Raw genomic sequence first — 10,184 nt, forward strand, 5'->3', positions numbered from 1 at the left:
CTGGTGTGCAGGTTAAGGGCTCTTTCCTACCTAGCTTCCTTAATTTTAGAAATTTCATAGAAATATTACACCTGGGAGACTTCTGCTGCCAAATGTATTTGAAATGGGCTGACAGCTGGAAGACTTATGTGAGGGAGAGACAGGCACACAGATGTTGTGGCTGCACTTGAGCTGCTCTTCTTGAGGAGATAAAGTTAACAAAACCCGTGGAATAAAATCATCATAGAGAATTACTGCTACTCACTACAGCCATAGCCTCATGTTTATTATCACGTTTTGTTTTTTCCCTTTGAAATCCAACACAGTCACTCTCAGCACTGCTCCCTCTGCTCATGCCACAAAGGGTATCTTATCCTGAGATTAACTCTCACACTCTGGCTGTGCAGAGCACCCAAATCCAAACACATCTTCAGCAGGAACATCCTAGAGCTAGATTTACAAATGTGCATAGGATACACAGGCACAAGTGTGAGGCTTTCCTGCTCAACCTACTGTAGGGAACCTGTTTTAGCAGGTGGTTGGGCCTGATGATCTCCAGAGGTCCCTTCCACCCCTGGGATTCTGTATTGTTTTGTCAGCTGGAAAGGAGTAATTCTTACACTTATGAAGTCTGCAGTAACACTGAGTTATGGCAGTGCTGCGCTTCACACACTGCAAATGTAATGGACAACAAAATTCAATTGTAAACCCCTCTTCCCAGTCATACCTCTCAAAAACTAAAGATAAGGCTCCAAAGTAAACTTTCGCATCTTGCTGCCTTGACTAAAGGTCAATTTCACATGCCAAATTTGCCTGAAATTTAATTCAGCTGTCTATGAACTAAGAGAAATACAACGCACTTCCCCTGGTGACACACTCTACATTGTAAACCACTTGGAGACCATTGGGGTAAATTCAAATATCTATTTTTAATTAACGCTACCCTCTGCCTTGGCTGAACTGCAGCAGGTAGGCCTGGAGAAACCTCCTCAGCCACTGTAAGGGTCAGACACATTGACGCCCCACTTTTTCCCACTACCTTGCAGCATGTGCCGCCTCGGACATCTGGAAAGTCCCATCTTGAAATAAACGCAATAAACCCACGTACTTAATGCTGTATAACAGCGGGAAAAAAAAATAATTGCGCCAGCTGCTCCCCTGCACATAACTTCACACTCAGAAAGTTGCACTGCAGGAACAGGGCTTTCCATCAATTATTTTTTTTTATTATTTTTTACCTCTAAACCGCCAGGAACACGAGCGGGATTGACTGTTACGATAGCACATTAAGGAGTCAGAAATTTAAAGCAGTTAAATTTAATGCCAGATGGAGCGATGCGGAGCCGACCACCGAGCGCCACACAGTAAATTACCACACGCGCGCGGCCGAGCGAGAGCCGACGCGGGAACGCGTTTCCTGCGCTCCGTCCCTCGGCCCCAGCACCGCTCCAACAGCGCCCGGAGCCGCGGCGCGGCCATCGGGGCGGCGCGCACCCACCCCCGGCACTCCGAGCCCCCGGCGGGGGGGGCAGAAAGTTGCCGAGAAACTTTGCTCGAAGCGGACGGGGTCCCCCACCCCCAACCCGGGGGCGAGGCGGGCGGCCCCGCGGGGAGAGGCCGGGGGCGGGCGGCCGGGGCCTAGCGCTCAGCCGGGCGCCGCCGCCATCGCGGCCGCCTCTCCCGCGGGGCGGGGGGACGGGGCCGCGGCCGGGTGCTCACCTGCCCGTCCTCGGCGGCGCGGGTGGGAGAAGGAGGGGGAGAGGGAAGGAAGCGGGGGCCCCCCCCGCTCCTCCCGGAGCCGCGGCGACCCGGGGAGGGAAGGGGGGGAGGAGGGGAAGGGAGGAGGGAAGAGGAGCGGGAGGAGGGAGCAGAGCGCTCCGGTGCGTGCGAGGAGCCGGAGCCTGGCGGCGGGAGGAGGAGACTCCCCGCCCCTACGGCCGGGCTCTACGGCCGGGCACCTCCGGCCCCTCCTCCACCTCGCCCCGCTGCCGCCCGGGTGAGGCGCGGCGGAGCTCCCCGCCCGATCAGAGGCCGCGGGGAGGAGCCGGGCGGACCCCTCCTCGGCGGCGCCGCGCACCGACACAACATGGTGGCGGCCGTGGGCATGCGGGGGAGCTGCCGACCGGCGCTGCCTGTGTTCCTCCTGCCTAACTCCCTTCAGATGTACGGCTTCGGTACGGCTCTGAGCTCTTCTGCCTGCCGTGGGAAATGCGTGGAGGAGTTACGCTCCAGCCTCGCAGCCGGGGATATCCAGGCTTGGTGTGTTTAATGGGTTTCAGTCAGACAGGTACATCCCGCTGCTTTCAGTGCCAGAGGTCAGCGTCACGTGTTTCAGAAAGTTGGGTTTGTGTCAAAGTGGTCTTCAAGATGAAGATCCTTCAAATGCGGTCACTGCCTTCTGAGGTCGTCTTTCAGAAGTCAGGCTAAGCAATCAAGGTATCCAGTCTGGACCACCTGGCCTCGAGCATCTTAAGGTGAACATTTTTCTGCTCAGGAAGAGTGATGAGGCAGTGGCACAGGCTGCCTAGGGAGGTGGTGCAGTCACTGTCCTTGGAGGCGTTTGAGGAGTGTGTGAAGGTGGCACTGAATGACACAGTTAATGGGCATGGTGGGGATGGTTTGACAATTGGATGATCTGAGTGGTTTCTGAGGAACTGCACGAAGGGTTGAGAGAAAAACACCCCAAGGAGCTGATTATTAAAGTTTACACAGTCAGATTAGTGGCTGTCATTCAGAATTAGCTGTTTTTTGCTCATTGATAGTTAGATTTATGTCTCTCATGCCTTTGTTTGATGTGAATGCTGAATGATAATTGTATTGGTCCATAATGAGAATCTAATACAATGTATACTTAATCTTTAAAACAATCAGACAGGAGGTCCCGTATGTAGGCGATGATGGAGAGTAAAGCCATTTGTCTTTTAGTTGAAGTAAAATACAAGTATTTCTTTTACAAGACCGTAAACACACAAGGCAGTTAACAGAATATATATATATATATATATATATATACACATGTATGTATATAATGATAATACAAAAGTGTTTCAGGTTGTGATGCTCCTTATGATAAACTGTACTCATGTTACCCTGTTAGAGTGGTGGAGTTTATCATTTTCCCTTCCTGTTAGGAGCCTAAATCAAATTATAACAGAATTGATTTTTAATGTAGAAATCAACAGTGAGTTTTACAAATTGAGCTGGTTGATGAATTTTTTAACCAAGGGGCAGTCAGAGCTCAGAGTCTGACACTGCTTCACAGTCTGGGTTTGCAGCAGCCCTGCAAGCCTACAGGGCTGACCTCCAATCCTGTTTGTGCTTTCCTTTCCCGTATGTGGGCTAACACAGTTAAGATTACAGCAGAACAGTAAAACTTGGGTATCTGAAAAGCAGACCGAGCCTTAAGCAGATTATTATCGTGTTTCAAAGTTTCTCATTTTTCTTTAAGAAATGTAGCAGCTTTGGGCTAAGGCTGAATGGTTAGAGGCATGTTGGCTCTTGCCAGCTGTCAGTGTAACTCAATGCCTACCTTTCAGGCTTAAAGTAGATGGGATTTTTCTTGGCATCTGGCTGTGCCCATGTGGTACCAAAAGGTTCCATGGGATTCTTAGTCCATTCTACCTTCTGTTTGTTTTTTCTCCCAAAGACCAATATAGGGTGTGTGTTGGATTTCTGAAAGACCCAGCAGTTATCTGTGGCCTTCTGTTGCTCTTGTCTGTGCATTTATGCTATTGGCTGTCCAGATGTACCACTACAAATAGTACTAAGGCTGCACTGGTGATCGACTTCTGTTGATAGTGAATAACAGAATCATAGGGGTTGGAAGGGACCTCTGAAGATCTACTCCAACCCCTCTGCTAAAGCAGGTTCCGTAGGGTAGATGATTATACAGGAAAGGATCCAACTGGGTCTTGGATACATCTGGAGGAGGAGACTCTACAACTTCTTTGGACAGCATTGTTCCAGTGCTCTGTCACCCTCACAGTAAAGAAATTCCTCCTGTTCACATGGAATCTCTTGTGTTCCAATTTGTGCTCATTGCCCTTGTTCTGAAGGGAGTGGCATGCTTAATTTCAAGTCTCATGTGATTAAAATAGTACATCAGTTTGGGAAAAGACATGATAACCAGTCTGCTAGTTGGCAAATGGCTCAGCCCCACACTGTGTAGATTGGAAAGAATGGATTAGGGCTTGGAGTCTTGGAGGCCAGGCATGCTTTCACTGCGGTAGAAAAACTGGCCACTTCTTAAATTGTCTTGCACTTGTTCCTGACAGTCTCAGCCTTCCTTGTTTTTATAAGGTCATGTCAAACAGGTGATTTAAACCTGTCAAGCTGCTGGTCACTCGCTCCCTTTATTTCTGTGCTGAAGGGGACTTGGGTTTGTCATTGCCACCTTCTGTGTGAGTCAGCTTGCAGCCTGTCGCCACATTTCACCTAGGGAAAGCCTTCTTATGCTCCTGCTCTGCTGCAATTGAGTGGGCTCTAAAATCTGCTGCAGTGCTCTATGTGCCATAAGCCATAAAGGTTGGGCTTAGCCCCTCACTGTTCATTCAAGGGAACAGCTGTAGTTGGCACCAATCTCAGCTGACAGTCAACTAAGGCTGGTGTCTGCTTTTGAAAATGTCACCACCTTTATATTGTTCTGGTTTAAATTAATGTTTTTGACTTTGCACAGGACAGGGAAGGAAGAGCTGCATTCAGCTGCTGTAGCAAGTGTGGAATACAGCATGAGATGCTGCTGGTGTGGTTTGCTGCTACCAAGTGTAGAGTATCATTTCCTGACCAGTGCTTCAGGCAGGATCAGTGTCTGTGAACTCATCAGCTGCACTGTGTTTCTGATATTCCAGGAAAACTGCTGCTGTTAAAGGTTGGCGTTAACATAATCACAAAGATTATGTGTAATATCCTAAATGTAGGCTATCTGTGAAAATTGCTATGCATTTGAATTGAATCCTAAAGAATGTGATCATTTATATTTACACAGATCTAAATCACAGAATTGCAGAGCTGTAGGGGTTAGAAGGGACCTCCAGAGATCATGGAGTCCAGCCCCCCTGACAAAGCAGCTCCCTAGCCCAGGTTGCACAGGTAGATGTTTGGTTCAAATTACCCTGTGATTGGTAGGGTCAAGAACCTAAAAGGAAGTATTTTTAGTGGGTTATAAGAGCAGAAAGAAGGAAGGAACAGGAATAAAGGTGGAGAAAAGCAGGCTGGGATATTTCAAGCACTGGTGTAGGTGTGCAGATCTGTGATTGAGGAGCACAGGATTTGTATCCTGAGATTTTGGAGGAGGTGGACAAGGGTTTTCTGAAGGGCTTTAATAGTGTATGCTGACAGTTAATACATGGGACACGCTGTAGGTATATAGGAACTTGGAAACATTGAGACATTCTTGAAAACAATTGGTGGGTTTGTTTCCCAGTAAATCAAAATAAAAAATAAAATATGGAATGATTCATAGCCTCCTGAAACAGCTTTTGAAAGACATCTTTTCCTACATTCATCCTTTCATTTTGAGAAATAAGTGATAGTCAAGGCCTCATCTTAGTTTTAAAAGTGTGGAAAATATTGGCCTTTTATAGAAGCATCTTCCAAAATTCATGGACTAAGTTCCTATTACTTATTGTACTGGGCTATCAAAAAAAGCAGCACTTCTTGGAATGGATTAGTATTTGTTGTGTGCTTATTTTTAAGTACTTCAATAAATATTTTTGTTTTGTCATGTTAATTTCTTTGAGTGAAGCTGTTAATGAAGTGATTGATTTTTAAAAGCCAAACATTTTACTTGGGTATCATGCAAATTATATATGAACCCAGAAGTTCAGTGAAAAAGCAGTGTTAAGTCACTGGGTGGTGGATCTGCCATTTTTTCTTACTCTGAAGCAAGCATTCTATTTAAGCTTTATGTTTAGCTTCAAAATGTTTTTTTGTTTTTTTTTTCAGAAATGTCCCATTTTGCCATAAAATGATTCTGCACCTCCAAACATCCAGGGTCCATGTGTTTGGTACTCACCCCTATCTGAAAGATTAAGTATTTCATTCTTACTCAAATGCAAATAGCATTTCCCTGTGATCTTGAGAAACATGACTAAATACTTGCACGTTATACTTCCAGAAAGTGTGTGGAGGTTGGTGTTTTTTTCTTATTCTTTTGGAAAATGATTGTTTGATTCAAACATTTGGGAAACGATTTAAAGTTACTTCTGAAAGCATGTTAAACTCTGTCTTGGACAATGCCACACTTCTAAACCTGTTGCTATTTACATTTGTGTCACATCCACTTATATCAGACACGCTGGATTACATTGTATAATGAAAGCCGTATTGCTGTACTCTAATCTTTATCTCTTTATATCCGATCTGCTTTGAATTGCACATGAGTATTGTTTATGGTTACTTAAAATAACTACTGCTTTTATTTCAAGGGCAGTGTTATGTATGGTGAACACTTCACACTCAGCCCTACTTCGGCAGCAGCTACAGCTTCTGTATCTTTGGCTCCTGCATGAAAGTTGCGGAGATCCAGGTCTTTCATTTAAGTTTCACATTTGAAAAACCTGAAGCCTGTGAAATTGTAGATGTACAGAAAAATGTAATGCATTTCTTGAACCACTGTTCTCTTCTGAGGGATTTGGAACTTAGACTCTCTTCCTCACAAAGCAGGTCACGCACTCTTACTCAGGAAGGAAAGGAACAAACAGCAAGAGAGAAATAAATACATGTGTTAAAGCTGACCTGAACTACTTTTGGTTTTGACATCAATGCTTGAGTCATTCAGAGCCTTTAAGTGACTTCTCACTTCACTTCCCAGCCTGCATAAAGGAGCAGATTCTGCTGACTTTGGGAGATTTGCACATATATTTATTGGTTATACTTACGAAGTTACTGTTGTACATTGTGCTGACTGCCTAAGATAGCACTGTGGAAGAAACTCTTTATTATTAGCTGCAAAATCTAGGTGAATACAGCATTTAGGAAGAGCTGTTAGGGGATTCTGCTCCAAATTCAGTTATTTCCCTGCACACACTGACTTTTTAGCTGTTGAATATACGTGCTGTCATGGAGCTATAATATGTGACTTAATAACTGAAGTCGAGCACAATTCAGCAACTTCCTTTTTACAAAGGCATAGTAATTATATGCATCGTCTTAGTCTAGCTCTTTGGACCAGCTTTCCTAAAAAGCCTCTCCCCCATCACCTCATCATCCCTGCTGTATTCCTGCTTTCTCCTCCTCCTCGTGGCTGGCTGCTACTTCCTCTGTTCTTAGTGTGGTCCATTCCTCTCAGCTCCTTCCCTGATTGAAGATGGACAACTTCATCAGGCCTGTGCCAGTGCCCTTTATTGTGTGTTAATCCCTAAAGGTCTGAATTTTCCATGCTAGGTTGTTATTCTGGCCCTAGTGTTTTGAGGATAACTGGGCACCAGAAAGCCTCCCTTCTTCATTTAGATGAATGTATTGAACTTTATGAATTTGGGAATAGTTCCAGGAACAAAATCATTCCACAGTCTAGGATGCCAGACTAATCCTTAGAGTAGAACTTCGATTGGGATGGGGCTGCTCACTGTTGTGTTCTGCATTACAGGTGAACACAAATGTTGTGCACCATCTAGAGATCTCAGAAAATTGGGCAGCTGTCAGATGCATTGTTTTGTTTCATTGCAAGCTCTGCATCTTTGTTGTTTATCCTCCGTCTTCTTTTTTCTCATCACTATTCCTTCAGCTGGAGGTTGCAGTCCCCTCAGGTCTGTCAGCATAACTGCAGCTATCATTTTTTTTTCCTGTACTTTTACAGTTCTGCCAACATGATAACAGCCAGTTTAAGTCTCCTAACAGTTTTCTAAAAGCTGAGATTTGGTTGGTCCAACTTTGCTGGGGAATGACATATATACGGTTGTGCTCACTGCTATGAGGAAAGAGTTTGCCACATGTGGAGGAGACCGGTGTCACCTTACTTAACCTCACCTGTAGCCAGAACTTTCTCAGTTTTCCTACAATTCAGAATTTAGAAAACCCCAGTGTGATTGCATTAATATGGAAGAGGAGACAGTGGTGGGAAGGAGGGAGAAAACAATGGCTATGATTTCCAGACATGTGTCTCTTGGCCCTGCATGGATCTTTTCTAGTCTTGCTTCAGATAAATACCCCTTTGTTCCCTTTTTCCTACCTGCTCAGCTCCACTGAAGCAGCTTTTTTTTAATTCCCTAAAGGTGAACAAAGTGTCAGGAGTGAGCCAGCCCAGCTAACAAGTGCTGGAGAAGAGGCACTTGTGGAAAACTCACTGTTAAAATGTAAAAAAAAACAAACACAAAAACACCAACACAGTAAGAGGTGGAAGAAGTCTGGATTTACTGAAAGCTGCCTTGCCACTGTCTAGTGCTTCTTAATATTGCTGGTTAGTGTTCTTTGACTTACTCAACTTCTTGTGCTGAGGTTGTTCTTGGCAATCATCTGTTTCACTGCTGAGACGCTTGCACTGTGAAATCTGCTGTTCTCTCATGTTAAAAGAAAGTAACTTTGCCAGCAAATCTACAGAGAAGTACCTCGACCTCAGGACTGGGAGCAGTTGTTTGAGATTTAGCAAATCTCCCATGCTGATGTCAGGGATATGCCTTTTGTGGTATCTCTTAATAATACACCCACATTTGACCTGGTGGTGAGTAAGTCTCTGCACAGCCTCACTTTGCATGTTGGGGCTTAGCTCATCTAAACTGAGTTCTCCCCTAACTATCTGCATATCCTCCCACAAGCCCTGCTTGCCAAGCAGCCTGGAGATACTCCACTCCAAGGCTTCAAAGGCAAAACCAGCATTTCTTTGCAATTAGGTAGAAACATACAGCTGGGATGGACCTCCCACTGTGCAACAATCATTGTGGGAAAGTATCAGTGGCCTTTCCCTTTTCCACCTCTAGCTTAAAAAGAACAGAGAAATACAAGGGTGAACAAATGAGGAAGTCTGTTTCCATGATGCTTCTCTCTTGTTCTGCAGGCTGCTGCTTTGTCCTGCTCTGTCATAAGCACACTTGAAATGTTGGCTCCTAAGTGTGGAAACAAGCAGAGCAAAACCCAGCCAGAGACCCCTGCACAAGTATTTATGCTGGGGATACATCATAACTCTTTGGAACTTTTAATGTTTGCATTCAAAAGGCAGGAAAAAACTGCTACATTCAGCAGAAAAGTCTCTAAATACTGTGAACTTAGAACTGAAAGCTATAAAAATGCCCAATTTTCATATATATATATTAGAATGGAGAGCTTTTATCAACATGTGTTTCTCTGTATTTTGAGTTACTAAAAAAATAAATAAATAAAATGGAGCTGACAGATATTCCTTAATTTCTCTTAAGTACGTAATTGATTTGATCCAGTTATTTTGGAGAAGTGCAAAACTGTGGCAGGAATATTAAAGTCTTTATTTAAAAAAAAAAAAATAATAAGTTCACTATTTCCTCTTAGCTCCTACATTTCTTTAAATATTCTGTAGCAACCAAATAATGTCATGTAACAGATATTTCATTGCTCAGAAAATGAACTGTAATTATATGATAAAAGGATGCATTTATCATTCTCATAATGGGTCAAAATTAATAACATGGAGACAAATACAGTTAAAGAAAATAAGAGAAATACTCAAAAATACATAGCATTAAAGGTTGCATTAATGCTGCTTCCTTCTGCTTGTTTTTCCTTTCACTTTTGGTTAAAAAGGGATTTTCGTAGGCACAGGAATTTGCCTGTCCTGTTCCTAGTTCTTTGAAAACAGAGCGTATTGAAAATCAGACTGTCTGTTCCACATTGTCCCATATTTTTGCTTTTGTTTCTAATTGGGAAGAATAATAAAACATAGAAAGCTCAAAAATATTTGGGTTTTGAAATGTGGGCTTGGGGCATCTTTGATGGATCATCCTAACGCAGCTAGAACAGACTTTATTGTTCTTCATGGAAATTGTAATCCATCCAGGGACCCCAGAGGACAGGGGGAAATGAGGGGCCTAAACCATGACAAACTCCTGATGAGTAATGACAAGCCATCCTGAAGCAAAACATTTAGATTTGCTTTGACAGTTCAAAACATTTTGAATTCTCTTTTATTTTCCCATGGGGACATTACATTGTTTTGGCATCACCAACTTTTTCCTGTGGAAAAAGAAAATATTGCAGAAACCACTTTTCTACTAAAAAACATGAACAGAAAATTCTGGAGC

General features: G+C 43.9%; 1 protein-coding gene across 1 annotated transcript in view; it reads right to left on the reverse strand.

The window, feature by feature from the left end:
• The window catches only part of YES1 (YES proto-oncogene 1, Src family tyrosine kinase), a 50,062-nt gene extending 48,176 nt beyond the window's left edge, over positions 1-1,886 (reverse strand). The window contains exon 1 of the mRNA XM_065752246.1: positions 1,699-1,886. The gene's annotated coding sequence lies outside the window, so the exon portion shown is untranslated. The remainder of the gene's footprint in view (positions 1-1,698) is intronic.
• Between the last annotated feature and the right edge of the window lie 8,298 nt (positions 1,887-10,184).

The sequence above is a fragment of the Cyrtonyx montezumae genome, unplaced genomic scaffold (assembly GCF_038088225.1).
Source record: "Cyrtonyx montezumae isolate F1298 unplaced genomic scaffold, pur_monq_1.0 scaffold_8, whole genome shotgun sequence".
In the NCBI taxonomy this organism is placed as follows: domain Eukaryota; kingdom Metazoa; phylum Chordata; class Aves; order Galliformes; family Odontophoridae; genus Cyrtonyx; species Cyrtonyx montezumae.